This window comes from Triticum dicoccoides, chromosome 1A (genome assembly GCF_002162155.2).
Source record: "Triticum dicoccoides isolate Atlit2015 ecotype Zavitan chromosome 1A, WEW_v2.0, whole genome shotgun sequence".
NCBI classification, from domain to species: Eukaryota; Viridiplantae; Streptophyta; class Magnoliopsida; order Poales; family Poaceae; genus Triticum; species Triticum dicoccoides.
The window spans coordinates 547,610,771-547,628,046 of record NC_041380.1 but is presented as its reverse complement, the minus strand read 5'-3'; positions in this window follow the sequence as shown (position 1 = coordinate 547,628,046).

The window sequence follows — 17,276 nt, the reverse complement described above, 5'->3', positions numbered from 1 at the left end:
TCTTGATGGAGGTAAAACCCTACGTCCTGCTTGATTAATATTGATGATATGGGTAGTACAAGAGTAGATCTACCACGAGATCAAGGAGGCTAAACCCTGGAAGCTAGCCTATGGTATGATTGTTGTTCTGTAGGTTGTCTCCTCTATCGACTAGCCTGGCCCTGGTTTATATAATGCACCAGAGGCCTAGGTTAACAAGAGTCCTAGCCGAATACGCCGGTGGGGAGAAGTCCTTGTCTTGATCGCCAAGTCTTTGTGGAATCTTCCTTGTATGCGGCAGCTGTCCGAACTGGCCCATGAGTATACGGCCATGGGGGGCCTCGGCCCAATCTAATAGATCGGGAGACGACGTGGTGAGTACCCCCTAGTCCAGGACACCGTCAGTAGCCCCCTGAACCGGTCTTCAAGTTAGGGACGCTCCTCGATTCTTCTGAACTGTTCTTCATCTTTGGTCGTCGGTCTTGAAAACTGGTTCAACAAATCTTCTCATCTTCGATCTTGAGGATCGCCGAAATGCATTCGACGAGTTTATACGCCGGGTATCCGAGGAGCCCCTTTAAGTTTCCGGCCTTTATCAATGCCTTATTATTTTTATGCCACACCTCGGGTTTGAAGTTGTTCCCGGGAGGCAGTGTCCTCTTGCGTCCGAGCTCTAATGCCGGACTGTATTCGAGGTATCTTTTGCAGCCGAGCACCAATGCCGGACCGCTTTCCAGCTCTAACACCGGAATGTATCCGAGCTCCAACGCCGGACTATGTATCCGAGCTCCAACACCAGACTATATCTGAGGTGTCATATCACCTTGGTTCAAAAAAGTTTGAAGGAGTTTAGCCGAGCTTAACACCGGAAATGCCCTCTACGGAGCCAGCCACTAGCGCCCGAGCTTTATGCCGGAGTGCTTCCGAGGTGGTGCACCACCCCGAATGTGGGCCGATTTTTGTGAATATTTTTTGTTGGTGCAATTTATTCTCTACCGAGATATATAGCCAGTACCCCTCAAGGTGTGTATCAGTCTAAAACCCGAGATGCCCCTGAAGGATGACGTAAGACCGCTGATCCTAGTAGCCGCTGAGACTCAGGTTGATTTGCAAAATCGGCCTGAGGATCAAGTCCAAGCTCGGCAGAATACTTCAGGACACTAAAAGCGGCGTGCTCAGTCCTCGAGACTCAGGTTGGGTGTGGCCGACCAACCTGAGGATCAAACTCTCCTCGGAAACTATATTGCACATAAAATTTTCTGCATTGGACAAGCATGCAGTAGCCCCCGAGACACTGGTCGGGTGGCAACACCAGATCAGGGGATCGATGTGCCCTTTAATATTTGTAAATAATAAGCCCGAAGCCCAGTAGCCCCCGAGCCTTAATGCGGGCACGGGTGGCCGAATTAAGGATCAATATCCATAGTAAAATCACAAATTATGTGTAATGACTCTATGTATCCAAGTACTTTACGTCATTAACGCTCAGATCCGCATTGTACAAAGCTTTGTTAACTGACCATCGGCTTCCACCTCCTCGGCCAATAGCCGAGGAGTGTTTGTCCTACTTTATAAAACCTTTATGAGGGCAAAGATTTACAACAAACAAGGCAATCTGGCCATACGGTTTTATAAACAAAGGTACGGAGAGAGTTATATTACTATTTAACAGAAGAAATGTCTTCCAAAGAAAATAGTCCCGCTATCAGTTCCTTTCTTTGGGTTGTCATGCTAAGCATGATCATTAAACCTCAGCTCTAATGTAAGAGCAAAATATCAAGGATTTAGTTTGGGAGGCCAGTTAATAGCCCCCGGTAGTGTTTGGCGACAGTCGGGGTCAAGCCGTAAACACTTCGGCCAATGTTATGAACGGCCCGTCATTTAACATAGTCATCGGCTCGCTGACCAGTTTACGCTTATTGTGACAGTCAGTTTTCGGCTTTCTCCACTAAGGTGCTTAACAATGTGAGCTGGAAGCACAATCGCAGTGGTTCTCCCTTTGCACGCCTAGCCAAACAAAACGGAACGTAGGAAGCAAGTGCAGGAGCCGGGCAACCCAACTATTGGCCGAAGACACAATTCGAAACCGATGCATATATCATAATATCTGAGAATGTTTTTGCCGAATCCCTAAAGGTGTCCGGCGTTGCACTGCGAGACTAATGCTGGAAAAGTACAAATAGTTTAGAAGGGCCAAAAATCTTGGAAAACCAAGAAACGTCAGTAAAAACATGACGTCCGAACAATATCAAGTGTTCGGTGCCAATCCGAAAGTTGGTCTTAGAAAGAAGAAGTGCTTCTGTCGTGCTTTAACATGATACATCCTATCTCAAGACTTCGAGCGGGTCAGCCTACGGCTTCAACCTCCTATCTCGAGGGCGAAGTACTTCTCATCAGGCCAGTTTAGCAAACTAAACTCTAGCGGCTTTGAGAGAGAAATTAGGCTCCCTGGCTAGTGGCCGCACACTCGTGTCGAAAAAAGAAGTGATAAATAATAATAAAACTTTGCAACGACTAAGAAGAAGAACACTTATTATAAAATGGCTCAAATAAACTTAAGAGCCCCCAAGTGACTTGGGTAGAAGAATGATTCCATGTACTGAAGTACTTATATCATATCTATGTTCAACCGAACTTTAAACGCGTCTTAACCGACCGTCAGCTTCTCCCTCTTCGGTCAAGGACCGAAAAGTGTTATGTACTCCATCGGTCTAGAATATCGACGGTGTTTCCAATAACCAGGCAATCAGGCCATAAGGCTGTAACAGACAAAGCGCACTCAGGGAACTTATGCTATATTATCGTGAGGTGTAAGAAGCATCTTCGAAGAAAATAGTACCCCCAACGATACCTTTCTTCGGTGCTCATTGTTATTATGAGACTTGTGCAATAGATTTTTTGTACTCATGAGTTCCGTTGTGTGCCGACCATCATTGAAAACTATAAGAGCGCTAGCTTTCGGCTTCACCCAGTCTGAGGTCCGGCTCGGGCGACCCGATCGTGACAATCGCAGAGGTGCTCCCTTTACTCCCTAGCCGAACAATCGGGAACGTAGGGGTAAACACAGGAGCGAGGCAACCCAGCTTGCAAATCGCTTAAGTCAATATGGTGCATATTGTGGCGTAATACACGAACAAGGAACGAAGCCGTACAAGTATAATCATATGCAAGTGGAAAAGCTTCATGAAGGAAGCCCCCAAATGAATTGGGTATTTGAATTTATGCATCACAAACAAAGTTTGGACAAGGAAATTTTTTACAAGCAACTTTTTTCCAAAAAAGTATAACGCTTGGTCGAACCGAACACAAGTTAGAAATTAAAGCTTTGAGCATGAAAGCGACTTAGCTGGTTAATGTGTTCGGTATTGATGACGCGGTCCGAGCTTGATGCGGGGCAAGGTTCCATCCCCCAAGCTGGTCCCGAGGTGGCGGAGCGGAGAGCTCGACACGCCGAAGTGGTAACATAGCACGGTCAATGCAGACCGGCAGAGTGACGCCGAAGTCCCCAGATCATTTTCCTGTGCATAAAAAATAGTGCAAATCGGAGATAATTGTAATAATGATAATTAAAAAAATCATTGCATAATAAATAATTTATGCAAAGTGACTAATAGAAGAAATATGGCCTGGCGCCGAAGTCAATGTCGACGCAGGGCGTCGGCGTGATGCAGTAAAGGCGTGGCAAAGCCTGAATTCGCAGGTCGGTCCGAGCTCCGGATGCGGCGTTCGCCGGACTATGTACGGAAACTGATCGAACCACCACGCGACCTCGTTAATGCGGCCACCATTTGATAGACCTGTGTACATATGATGGACAAACCAGAGTAATAATTCCTTGGGAAAAATGAACCCAAACGAGCAAAAAATACTGGGATTAATAGCACCTGGTTTATTTGTTGTAGCAATTCGAAGGAAGGTGATTCCCAAAATTGGGACTCGCTCCGCACACCCATTGCCTGATGGGCGATAAAACGGCGGCATGGCAATACTGGCAAAGGTTGACTCGCCGAGGCAGAGCCCTCGGCCCAGCTAATGTGACGGAGCTGGTCGGCTATTGACGCCGAAGTGTCCGCAGTAGGTTGATGAAGAGATGGCGAAGCCCCCGATCCAGCCGAGATGTCAAAGCCTCGATGTCAGCCGATGAGTTGAAGTAGGTCGGCGTGATGGACACCAGCTTGAAGAAGCAATAGTGCGGCCCTGTCGATGCAGGTCGTGACGTGGTCGATGCCGGCTTGATGAAGCGACCGTGCGGCGATGCCGGTATGCCCGCTACGTGTAATCCATGGGGCGGCGATGTTGGTGATGATTTATCCTTCGCGATGCCGGACTCTTGTTCGGCTTGCAGAGATGATGATCCGAAGAAGTTGAGCTCGGCTCAACAAAGTGACGTCGCGTCTAGCGCAGGTCGGCAGCCGTGGTTTGACACCAGCATGATGTTGAAGATCATGTTCAAAAGATTTTAAAGTTAGTGGGATGTGTTCGAGAACAAAACACAATACCCCATACAGAACTTCCTTCAAAAGGGATGTCCGAAACCCCGTTCATAAAAAAGATGAACTCGGGTCGGATTCGTTTTCGCGCAGAAAACAGATCCGAAAAGTGATGCACTAATCGGAAGGTTCCCGGAGTTTGGACGGTCGGATCGAGCTGAAATTTTGAGAGGTGGTAGATATAGAAATTCCGCAGCCGATCAACGGTTGGATCTTCCAAAGGACGTCCGAGCTAGAAGCTGGACACCACACCCTAAACTCATCCAAATTCCCGTCCAGATTTGACAGGGCTCCGGTATATCGTTGATTGCCAGAGATTCCTCCATCGGAACTCGACGAAATTTTCCAGGGTTGTTATAGAATCAATTCCGCACAATTGCACCAAAGCGATCATCAAAGCGATACTCGAGGAGGTGGTGACGGCAGATACGAGTTTGATGTCCAAAAAGACAGCATGGTCGCTTGGGGGCAATGATGACGTTGAGCCCCCGAGATCCATAGATGATTCCTCCGTGATCTTGCTAGAGATCAGAGTTGATGTTTGATGAAGGCCCTCGTCCGAACATGGTGATCCGAACACGGGGCTCAATTCTTGGTCGAACCAAGGTGACCAGTCGAGCTGGTGACGAAGATGCCGAAGTCGCAGTTGATCTGCAGGCGAGCCATCGATCCTTTTGTCGATCACACAGCGGAACTCTCAATGAAAGCACCAATGTCGGTGTCAAAACCGGCGGATCTCGGGTAGGGGGTCCCGAACTGTGCGTCTAGGCTGGATGGTAACAGGAGGCAAGGAACACAATGTTTTACCCAGATTCGGGCCCTCTTGATGGAGGTAAAACCCTATGTCCTGCTTGATTAATATTGATGATATTGGTAGTACAAGAGTAGATCTACCACGAGATCAAGGAGGCTAAACCCTAGAAGCTAGCCTATGGTATGATTGTTGTTCTGTATGTTGTCTCCTCTATCGACTAGCCTGGCCCTGGTTTATATAATGCACCAGAGGCCTAGGTTAATAAGAGTCCTAGCCGAATACGCTGGTGGGGAGAAGTCCTTGTCTTGATCGCCAAGTCTTTGTGGAATCTTCCTTGTATGCGGCAACTGTCCGAACTGGCCCATGAGTATAGGGCCATGGGGTCCTCGGCCCAATCTAATAGATCGGGAGACGACGTGGTGAGTACCCCCTAGTCCAGGACACCGTCAATCCCCGGACTCCGATCCAGCAAAGTGTCGGGGCAGAGTTCCGTCAGCATGATGGCGTGGTGACGATTTTGATGTACTACCGTCGCAGGGCTTCGCCTAAGCACCGCTACAATATTATCGAGGATTATGGTGGAAGGGGGCACCACACACGGCTAAGAATATGATCACATGGATTAACTTGTGTGTCTAGGGGTGCCCCCTGCCCCCGTATATAAAGGAGCAAGGGGAGGAGGCCGGCCGGCCCCTATTGGCGCGCCAGGAGGAGTCCTCCTCCTAGTAGGAGTAGGACTCCTACTAGGAGGGGGAAGGAAGTGGGGAGGGAGAAGGAAAGGGGGGCGCCGCCCCCCCTCTCCTAGTTCAATTTGGACAAGGGGGGGGGGGGAGGAGGCGCGCGGCCCACCCTGGCTGCCCCTCTCTCTCCACTAAGGCCCATATGGCCCATTCCTTCTCCCGGTAGGGTTCCGGTAACCCTCCGGCTCTCCGGTTTTCTCCGAAATCACCCGGAACACTTCCGGTGTCCGAATATAGCCGTCTAATATATCAATATTTATGTCTCGACCATTTCGAGACTCCTCGTTATGTCCGTGATCACATCCGGGACTCGGAACTAACTTCGGTACATCAAAACTCATAAACTCATAATATAACTGTCATCGAAACCTTGAACGTGCAGACCCTACGGGTTCGAGAACAATGTAGACTTGACCGAGACATGTCTCCGGTCAATAACCAATAGCGGAACCTGGATGCTCATATTGGTTCCTACATATTCTACGAAGATCTTTATCGGTCAGACCGCATAACAACATACGTTGTTCCCTTTGTCATCGGTATTTTTACTTGCCCGAGATTCGATCGTCGGTATCTCAATACCTAGTTCAATCTCGTTACCGGCAAGTCTCTTTACTCGTTTCGTAATACATCATCTCGCAACTAACTCATTAGTTGAAATGCTTGCAAGGCTTATGTGATGTGCATTACCGAGAGAGCCCAGAGATACCTCTCCGGCAATCGGAGTGACAAATCCTAATCTCGAAATACGCCAACCCAAAGTGTTCCTCCGGCAAATGGGAGTTGCATAATCTCATAGTCATAGGAACATGTATAAGTCATGAAGAAAGCAATAGCAACATACTAAACGATCGGGTGCTAAGCTAATGGAATGGGTCATGTCAATCACATCATTCTTCTAATAATGTGATCCCGTTAATCAAATGACAACACATGTCTATGGTTAGGAAACATAACCGTCTTTGATTAATGAGCTAGTCAAGTAGAGGCATACTAGTGACGTTTGGTTTGTCTATGTATTCACACAAGTATTATGTTTCCGGATAATACAATTCTAGCATGAATAATAAACATTTATCATGATATAAGGAAATAAAATAATAACATTATTATTGCCTCTAGGGCATATTTCCTTCACTGCTGGGCTGGCCCGTGCTCGCCAAGTTCATGGCGGTCCCCCACTACGCATATCCGAAGATAAAGATGCCGGGTCCGAAGGGCCTCATCACCATCACTGGCGACTACCGCAAGTCCATGGAGTGTGCCCGAGACGGCGCCAAGATGGCCGAGTCGCTGGTCGCAGCTGAGGAGCGGCGCCAGCTCGACCGAATCGTCGCCATGGCCCAAGAGACGTCAGCCGCACCCATCCTGGCCGAGGACCCGGCCGACGAGGCCTCGTTCAAGCCCTCCAAGGAGACCAAGAAGGTGAAGGTGAACCCGAAAGACCCCGGCTGCAGCAACTACATTTTCGTAGGCACCCGCCTCGACAACAAATAGGAAGGCGAGCTCGTCGACTTCCTCCGTGAGAATCGGGATATCTTTGCATGGACCCCAAAGGACATGTTGGGTATCCTGAGGAAGTACGCCGAGCACAAACTTCACGTCCGCAAGGACGCCAAGCCCGTCCGTCAACCCCTGCGACATTTTTCCGAAGAGAAGAGAAGGACCATTGGTGAAGAGGTCGCCAAACTTTTGTTGGCCGGCTTCATCATGGAATTATTTCATCCCGAGTGGCTGGCCAACGCGGTCCTCGTTTTGAAGAAGAACAACACCTGGCGCATGTGTATCGACTACAGCAGCCTGAACAAGGCCTGCCCCAAAGACCCGTTCGCCCTCCCGCGGATTGACCAAGTCATCGACTCCACTGCCGGGTGCGAGCTCTTGTCCATCCTGGATGCTTACTCCGGCTATCATCAGATCAAGCTGGACCCGACCGACGCCCTGAAGACGTCCTTCATCACGCCCTTTGGGGCGTATTGCTACATCACCATGTCGTTTGGTTTGAAGAACGTCAGCGCCACTTTCCAGCGCTGCATGCAGAAGTGCCTGTTGTCGCAACTCGGCCGCAATATCCACGTCTACGTGGACGACATCGTGGTGAAGACCACGCAGCACCTCACGCTCCTCGACGATCTGAAGGAGACCTTCGTCAGCCTGCACGAGTACAAGATCAAGCTCAACCCAAAGAAATGCGTTTTCGGCGTCCCGGGAAGAAAGCTACTCGGTTTCCTCATCTCGGAGCGCGGCATTGAGGCCAACCCGTAGAAAATCAAGGCCATCGAGCGCATGCGCAAGCCGGCCTGGCTGCGCGATGTCCAAAAGTTCACTAGCTGCTTGGCCTCGGTCAGCCAGTTTCTCAGCTGGCTGGGCGAGAGGGCCTTGCCCCTGTATCAGCTGATGAAGAAGACGACGCCATTTGAGTGGAATGACCAGGCGGACAAAGCCTTCCGGTGCTTTAAGCACATGCTTTCCACTGCATCGGTCCTGGCCGCACCGGCCGAGAAGGATCCGCTGTTGCTCTATATCATCGCGACCTCGCGGTCGGTCAGCACGGTGATGGTGGTCGAGCAACCAGAGAGGGCCAGGGCCCAAGCCGTCCAGCGTGCCGTCTACTACCTAAGCGAGGTGCTCTCCGCCTCGAAGCAGAACTACCCGCACTACTAGAAGATGTGTTACGGTGTGTACTTCACCGCCAAGAAACTGAAGCAGTACTTTCAAGAGCATGTCATCATCGTGGTCAGCACGGACCCTCTAGGCGACATCATTGGGTGCCGGGATGCCTCTGGCCCGGTCGCCAAGTGGGCGCTCGAGCTAGCCGGCCATACCATCCTCTACGAGCCTCGCGCCACAATCAAGTCCCAAAATTTGGCCGACTTCCTTGTCGACTGGACCGAGACCCAGTACCTGCTCCAGACTCGACGCATTGGAGCATGCACTTTGACGGCTCAAAGATGCGACTCGGCCTAGGAGCCGGCATAGTGTTGTCCTCCCCCAAGGGCGACCGGCTCAAGTACGCACTATAGATCCACTTCGCCGCCTCCAACAATGTCGCTGAGTACTATGCCCTTGTGCACAGCCTCCGGCTTGCCAAGAAATTCAGCATCCGGCGCATCCTGTGCTTTGGCGACTTGGACCTGGTGGTGCAGCAGTGCTCAGTCAAGTGGGACGCGCACAACTCTAACATGGCGAGCTACCACTTCCTCGTCCAGAAGCTGTCCGGGTTCTTCGAGGGCTGTGAGTTTCTCCACGTCCCGCGTGCAGAGAACGAGGCAGCCGACATGTTCGCCAAGATTGCCTCGTCTCGGCAGTCCATCCCATTCGGCGTCTCCCTCGAGCATCTGCACAAGCCGTCCGTCAAGCCGTCTCCAGACTCTGAGTCCATCCATGTGCCAACCGACCCGGCCGTGCCTCAACCTGGCCTGGGGACTGCTCCAACCGACCCGGCCGTGCCTCAACCTGGCCCAGGGACTGCTCCAACTGACCCGGCCGCGCCTCAACCCGGCCCGGGGACTGCTCCAACCGACCCGGCCGCGCCTCAACCCGTCCCGGGGACTGCTCCAACCGACCCAGCCACGCCTCAACCCGGCCCGGGGACTGCTCCAACCGACCCGGCCGCGCCTCAACCCGGCCCGGGGACTGCTCCAACCGACCTGGCCGCGCCTCAACCCGGCCCGGGCGCTACCGAACCCATCCCAGGGGCTGCCGAACCCGGGTCAGGGGCCGCCGACCCGGAGCCCGAAATAGTGGTCGTCTTTGCCGTGGTGATGGTGCCATCCTGGGCCGTGCCCATATCGGAGTTCCTCGAGAACGGGGTCCTCCCCATCGACGAGACAGAAGCTCGGCAAGTGCAACGTCGAGCGTCCGCCTACAGCATCATCAACAACAAGCTCGTCAAGCGCAGCTCCACTGGCGTGTTCCAACGCTGTGTTGAGCAGGGCAAGGGTATTGAGATCCTCCTCGACATACACCAGGGCGAGTGTGGGCACCATGCCGCCTCACGGTCCCTGGTGGCCAAGGCATTATTCCATGGTTTCTAATGGCCCATGGCCCTCGAAGACGCAGAGTCACTCGTCAACAAGTGCGAGGGGAGCCAGCGCTTCAGCAAGCACAGCCACCAGCCGGTGTCTGCCCTCCGGACCATCCCGATCGCCTGGCCCTTCGCGGTCTAGGGACTCGACATGGTGGGGCTGTTGGGGAACGTAGCAGAATTTTAAATTTTTCTATGCATCACCAAGATCAATCTATGGAGTCATCTAGCAACGAGGGAGAGGGGAGTGCATCAACATACCCTTGTAGATCACGCGCGGAAGCGTTCAAGAGAATGGGGTTGATGGAGTCGTACTCGTCGTGATCCAAATCACCGATGACCTAGCGCCGAACGGACGGCACCTCCGCGTTCAACACATGTACGGTTGGGAAGATGTCTCCTCCAACTTGATCCAGCAAGGGGGGAGGAGAGGTTGATGAAGATCCAGCAGCACGACGGCGTGGTGGTGGAAGCAACGGTGAACTCGGCAGGGCTTCGCCAAGCTCAGGGAGAGGGAGGAGTGTCACGGGAGGGAGAGGGAGGCACCAGGGTCTAGGGTGCGGTTGCCCTCCCTCACCCCCACTATATATAGGACCCCTAGGGGGGGCGCCAGCCCTAGGAGATTGAATCTCCAAGGGGGGCGGCGGCCAAGGGGGTGGAGTGCCCCCCAAGCCAAGTGGGGCGCCCCCCACACCTAGGGTTTCCAACCCTAGGCGCAGGGGGAGGCCCAAGGGGGGCGCACCAGCCCACTAGGGGCTGGTTCCCCTCCCACTTCAGCCCATGGGGCCCTCCAGGATAGGTGGCCCCACCCCGTGGACCCCCGGGACCCTTCTGGTGGTCCCGGTACAACACCGATAACCCCCGAAACCTTCCCGATGGCCGAAACTTGACTTCCTATATGTAAATCTTCATCTCCGTACCATTCCGGAACTCCTCGTGACGTCCGGGATCTCATCCGGGACTCCGAACAACTTTCGGGCTACCGTATACTAATATCTCAACAACCCTAGTGTCACCGAACCTTAAGTGTGTAGACCCTATGGGTTCGGGAGACACGCAGACATGACCGAGATGACTCTCCGGTCAATAACCAACAGCGGGATCTGGATACCCATGTTGGCTCCCACATGCTCCTCGATGATCTCATCGGATGAACCACGATGTCGAGGATTCGATCAATCCCGTATACAATTCCCTTTGTTAATCAGTACGTTACTTGCCCGAGACTCGATCGTCGGTATCCCAATACCTCGTTCAATCTCGTTATCGGCAAGTCACTTTACTTGTACCGTAATGCATGATCCCGTGGTCAACCACTTGGTCACATTGAGCTCATTATGATGATGCATTACCGAGTGGGCCCAGAGATACCTCTCTGTCATACGGAGTGACAAATCCCAGTCTCGGTTCGTGCCAACCCAACAGACACTTTCGGAGATACCCGTAGTGCACCTTTATAGTCACCCAGTTACGTTGTGACGTTTGGTACACCCAAAGCACTCCTACGGTATCCGGGAGTTGCACAATCTCATGGTCTAAGGAAATGATACTTGACATTCGGAAAAGCTATAGCAAACGAACTACACGATCTTTGAGCTATGCTTAGGATTGGGTCTTGTCCATCACATCATTCTCCTAATGATGTGATCCCGTTATCAATGACATCCAATGTCCATAGTCAGGAAACCATGAATATCTTTTGTTCAACGAGCTAGTCAACTAGAGGCTCACTAGGGATGTGTTGTGGTCTATGTATTCACACATGTATTATGATTTCCGGATAACACAATTATAGCATGAACAATAGACAATTATCATGAACAAAGAAATATAATAATAACCATTTTATTATTGCCTCTAGGGCATATTTCCAACAGTCTCCCACTTGCACTAGAGTCAATAGTCTAGTTACATTGTGATGAATCGAACACCCATGCAGTTCTGGTGTTGATCATGTTTTGCTCTAGGGAGAGGTTTAGTCAACGGATCTGCCACATTCTGGTCTATATGTACTTTACAAATATCTATGTCTCCATTTTGAACACTTTCACGAATGGAGTTGAAGCGACGCTTGATATGCCTGGTCTTCCTGTGAAACCTGGGCTCCTTGGCAAGGGCAATAGCTCCAGTGTTGTCACAGAAGAGAGTCATCGGGCCCAACGCATTGGGTATGACTCCTAGGTCGGTAATGAACTCCTTCACCCAGATTGCCTCTTGTGCTGCCTCCGACACTGCCATGTACTCCGCTTCACATGTAGATCTCGCCACAATGCTTTGCTTGCAACTGCACCAGCTTACTGCCCCACCATTCAAAATATACACGTATCCGGTTTGTGAAATAGAGTCATCCAGATCTGTGTCGAAGTTAGCATCGACGTAACCCTTTACGACAAGCTCTTCATCACCTCCATAAACGAGAAACATATCCTTAGTCCTCTTCAGGTACTTCAGGATATTCTTGACCGCTGTCCAGTGTTCCATGCCGGGATTACTTTGGTACCTTCCTACCAAACTCACGGCAAGATTTACATCAGGTCTGGTACACAACATAGCATACATGATAGACCCTATGGCCAAGGCATAGGGGACGACACTCATCTTTTCTCTATCTTCTGCCGTGTTGGGCATTGAGCCGTGCTCAATCTCGTACCTTGCAATACAGGCAAGAACCCCTTCTTTGACTGATCCATATTGAACTTCTTCAATATCTTGGCAAGGTACGTACTCTGTGAAAGACCAATGCGGCGTCTCGATCTATCTCTATAGATCTTGATGCCTAATATGTAAGCAGCTTCTCCAAGATCCTTCATTGAAAAACACTTGTTCAAGTAGGCCTTTATGCTTTCCAAGAATTATATATCATTTCCCATCAACAGTATGTCATCCACATACAATATGAGAAATGCTACAGAGCTCCCACTCACTTTCTTGTAAATGCAGGCTTCTCCATAAGTCTGCGTAAACCCAAACACTTTGATCATCTCATCAAAACGAATGTTCCAACTCCAAGATGCTTGCACCAGCCCATAAATCGAGTGTTGGAGCTTGCACACCTTGTCAGCATTCTTAGGATCGACAAAACCTTCCGGCTGCATCATATACAATTCTTCCTTAAGGAAACCATTAAGGAATTCCGTTTTGACGTCCATTTGCCATATCTCATAATCATAGAATGCGGCAATTTCTAACATGATTCGGACGGACTTCAGCTTCGCTACGGGTGAGAAAGTCTCATCGTAGTCAACCCCTTGAACTTGTCGATAACCCTTAGCGACAAGCCGAGCTTTATAGATGGTTACATTACCATCCGCATCTGTCTTCTTCTTAAAGATCCATTTATTTTCTATGGCTCGCCGATCATCGGGAAAGTCAGTCAAAGTCCATACTTCGTTTTCATACATGGATCCTATCTCGGATTTCATGGCTTCCAGCCATTTGTCGAAATCTGGGCCCGCCATCGCTTCTTCATAGTTCGAAGGTTCACCGTTGTCTAACAACATGATTTCCAGGACAGGGTTGTCGTACCACTCTGGTGCGGAACATGTCCTTGTGGACCTACCTAGTTTAGTAGCAACTTGATCTGAAGTTTCATGATCATCATCATTACTTCCTCTCTAGTCGGTGCAGGCACCTCAGGAACATTTTCCTGAGTCGCGCCACTTACTGGTTCAAGAGGTAATACTTCATCAAGTTCTACTTTCCTCCCACTTACTTCTTTCGAGAGAAACTCTTTCTCTAGAAAGGATCCATTCTTGGCAACAAAGATCTTGCCTTCGGATCTGAGGTAGAAGGTATACCCAATAGTTTCTTTAGGGTATCCTATGAAGATGCATTTTTCTGATTTGGGTTCGAGCTTTTTAGGTTGAAGTTTCTTGACATAAGCATCGCATCCCCAAACTTTTAGAAACGACAGCTTAGGTTTCTTCCCAAACCATAATTCATACGGTGTCGTCTCAATGGATTTCGACGGAGCCCTATTTAAAGTGAATGCGACAGTCTCTAAAGCATAGCCCCAAAATGACAGCGGTAGATCGGTAAGAGACATCATTGATCGCACCATATCCAATAGAGTGCGATTACAACATTTGGACACACCATTACGTTGAGGTGTTCCACGCGGCGTGAGTTGTGAAACTATTCCACATTGTCTTAAGTGTCTGCCAAATCCATGACTCAAGTATTCACCCCCATGATCTGATCGCAAGAACTTGATTTTCCCGTCACGTTGATTCTCAACCTCACTCTAAAATTCCTTGAACTTTTCAAAGGTCTCAGACTTGTGTTTCATTAAGTAGACATACCCATATCTACTCAAGTCATCAGTGAGGGTGAGAACATAACGATAGCCACCGCGAGCCTCAACACTCATTGGACCGCACACATCAGTATGTATGATTTCCAATAAATTGGTTGCTCGCTCCATTGTTCCTGAGAACGGAGTCTTGGTCATTTACCCATGAGGCATGGTTCGCACGTGTCAAATGATTCGTAATCAAGAGACTCCAAAAGTCCATCTGCATGGAGCTTCTTCATGCGTTTGACACCTATGTGACCAAGGCGGCAGTGCCACAAGTATGTGGGACTATCATTATCAACATTACATCTTTTGGTATTCACACTATGAATATGTGTAACATTACGCTCGAGATTCATTAAGAATAAACCATTCACCAGCAGAGCATGACCATAAAACATATCTCTCATATAAATAGAACAACCATTATTCTCGGATTTAAATGAGTAGCCATCTCGAATTAAACGAGATCCTGATACAATGTTCATGCTCAAAGCTGGCACTGAATAACAATTATTGAGGTTTAAAACTAATCCCGTAGGTAAATGTAGAGGCAGCATGCTGACGGCGATCACATCGACCTTGGAACCATTCCCGATGCGCATCATCACCTCGTCCTTCGCCAGTCTCCACTTATTCCGCAGCTCCTGCTTTGAGTTACAAATGTGAGCAACCGCACCGGTATCAAATACCCAGGAGCTACTACGAGTACTGGTAAGGTACACATCAATTACATGTATATCACATATACCTTTAGTGTTGCTGGCCTTCTTGTCCGCTAAGTATTTCGGGCAGTTCCGCTTCCAGTGACCACTTCCCTTGCAATAAAAACACTCAGTCTCAGGCTTGGGTCCATTCTTTGACTTTTTCCCGGCAGCTTGCTTACCGGGCGCGGCAACCCCCTTGCCGTCCTTCTTGAAGTTCTTTTTACCCTTGCCTTTCTTGAACTTAGTGGTTTTATTCACCATCAACACTTGATGTTCCTTTTTGATTTCCACCTCCGCTGATTTCAGCATTGAATATACCTCAGGAATGGTCTTTTCCATCCCCTGCATATTGAAGTTCATCACAAAGCTCTTGTAGCTCGGTGGAAGCGACTGAAGGATTCTGTCAATGACCGCGTCATCCGGGAGATTAACTCCCAGCTGAGTCAAGCAGTTATGCAACCCAGACATTTTGAGTATGTGCTCACTGACAGAACTATTTTCCTCCATCTTACAACTGAAGAACTTGTCGGAGACTTCATATCTCTCGACCCGGGCATGAGCTTGGAAAACCATTTTCAGCTCTTCGAACATCTCATATGCTCTGTGTCTCTCAAAATGCTTTTGGAGCCCCAGTTCTAAGCTGTAAAGCATGCCGCACTGAACGAGGGAGTAATCATCAGCACGTGACTGCCAAGCGTTCATAACGTCTTGGTTCTCTGGGATGGGTGCGTCACCTAGCGGTGCTTCTAGGACATAATCTTTCTTGGCAGCTATGAGGATGATCCTCAGGTTCCGGACCCAATCCGTATAGTTGCTGCCATCATCTTTCAGCTTGGTTTTCTCTAGGAACGCATTGAAGTTGAGGGCAACATTAGCGTGGGCCATTTGATCTACAAGACATAGTGTAAAGATTTTAGACTAAGTTCATGATAATTAAGTTCATCTAATCAAATTATTCAATGAACTCCCACTCAGATAGACATCCCTCTAGTCATCTAAGTGAAACATGATCCAAGTCAACTAGGCCGTGTCCGATCATCATGTGAGACGGACTAGTCAACATCGGTGAACATCTTCATGTTGACTGTATCTTCTATACGACTCATGCTCGACCTTTCGGTCTTCCGTTTTCCGAGGCCATGTCTGTACATGCTAGGCTCGTCAAGTCAACCTAAGTGTATTGCGTGTGTAAATCTGGCTTACACCCGTTGTATTCGAACGTTAGAATCTATCACACCCGATCATCACGTGGTGCTTCGAAACAACGAACCTTCGCAACGGTGCACAGTTAGGGGGAACACTTTCTTCAAATTATTACGAGGGATCATCTTATTTAATCTACCGTCGTTCTAAGCAAATAAGATGTAAAACATGATAAACATCACATGCAATCAAATACTGACATGATATGGCCAATATCATTTGCTCCTTTTGATGTCCATCTTCGGGGCTCCATGATCATCATTGTCACCGGCATGACACCATGATCTCCATCATCATGATCTCCATCATCGTGTCTTCTTGAAGTTGTCTCATCATCTATTACTTCTACTACTATGGCTAAAGCTTTAGCAATAAAGTAAAGTAATTACATGACGTTTATGTTGACACGCAGGTCATAAATAAATAAAGACAACTCCTATGGCTCCTGCCGGTTGTCATACTCATCGACATGCAAGTCGTGATTCCTATTACAAGAACATGATCAATCTCATACATCACATATATCATTCATCACATCCTTTTGGCCATATCACATCACACAGCACATGCTGCAAAAACAAGTTAGGTGTCCTCTAATTGTTGTTGCAAGTTTTTACGTGGCTGCTATAGGTTTCTAGCAAGAACGTTTCTTACATATGCCAAAACCACAACATGATATGCCAATTTCTATTTACCCTTCATACGGACCCTTTTCATCGAATCCGATCCGACTAAAGTGGGAGAGACAGACACCCGCCAGCCACCTTATGCAACTAGTGCATGTCAATCGGTGGAACCAGTCTCACGTAAGTGTACGTGTAAGGTCAGTCCGTGCCGCTTCATCCCACAATGCCGCCGAATCAAGATAAGACTAGTAATGGCAAGCAAATTGACAATATCCACGCCCACAACTGCTTTGTGTTCTACTCGTGCATAGAAACTACGCATAGACCTAGCTCATGATGCCACTGTTGGGGAATGTAGCAGAATTTTAAAATTTTCTACGCATCACCAAGATCAATCTATGGATTCATCTAGCAACGAGGGAGAGGGAAGTGCATCTACATACCCTTGTAGATCGC